A 1,200-nucleotide genomic window follows, 5' to 3' on the forward strand; every position below is an offset into this window, starting at 1 on the left:
ATCTGCACATTCAATGCAATCCCAATCAAAATTGCACCAGCAGTCTTCTCGAAGCTAGAACAAACAAAAAATGTGTATGGAACCACAAAAGGCCCCGAACAGCCAAAGTAATTTTGAAGAAGACCAAAGCAGGAGGCATCACAATCCCAGACTTAAGCCTCTACTACAAAGCTGTAATCATCAAGACAGCATGATATTGGCACAAAAACAGACACATAGACCAATGGAATAGAATAGAAACCCCAGAGCTAGACCCACAAAAGTATGGTCAGCTAATCTTTGACAAAGCAGGAAAGAATATCCAATGGAACAAAGACAGTCTCTTTAACACATGGTGCTGGGAGAAATGGACAGCAACATGCAGAAGGATGAAACTAGACCACTTTCTCACACCATTCACAAAAACAAACTCAAAATGGATAAAGCACCTGAATGTGAGACAGGAAACCATCAAAACCCTAGAGGAGAAAGCAGGAACAAACCTCTCTGACCTCAGCCGCAGCAATTTCTTACTTGACACATCCCCAAAGGCAAGGGAATTAAAAGCAAAAATGAACTATTGGGACCTCATGAAGATAAAAACTTCTGCACTGCAATGGAAACAGTCACCAAAACTAAAAGGCAACCAATGGAATGGGAAAAGATATTTGCAAATGACATCTCAGACAAAGGGCTAGTATCCAAAATCTATAAAGAGCTCACCAAACTCCACACCTGAAAAACAAATAATCCAGTGAAGAAATGGGCAGAAAACATGAATAGACACTTCTCTAAAGAAGACATCCAGATGGCCAACAGGCACATGAAAAGATGCTCAACGTCACTCCTCATCAGGGAAATACAAATCAAAAACACACTCAAATACCACCTCACGCCAGTCAGAGTGTCTAAAATGAACAAATCAGGAGACTATAGATGCTGGTGAGGATGTGGAGAAACAGGAACCCTCTTGCACTGTTGGTGGGAATGCAAACTGGTGCAGCCACTCTGGAAAACAGTGTGGAGGTTCCTCAAAAAATTAAAAATAGACCTACCCTATGACCCTAGTAGCACTGCTAGGAATTTACCCAAGGGATACAGGAGTGCTGATGCATAGGGGCACTTGCACCCCAATGTTTATAGCAGCACTCTCAACAATAGCCAAATTATGGGAAGAGCCTAAATGTCCATCAACTGATGAATGGATAAAGAAATTGTGGT

Source organism: Herpailurus yagouaroundi, unplaced genomic scaffold, assembly GCF_014898765.1.
Source record: "Herpailurus yagouaroundi ecotype Mexico unplaced genomic scaffold, PumYag 215, whole genome shotgun sequence".
NCBI lineage: Eukaryota > Metazoa > Chordata > Mammalia > Carnivora > Felidae > Herpailurus > Herpailurus yagouaroundi.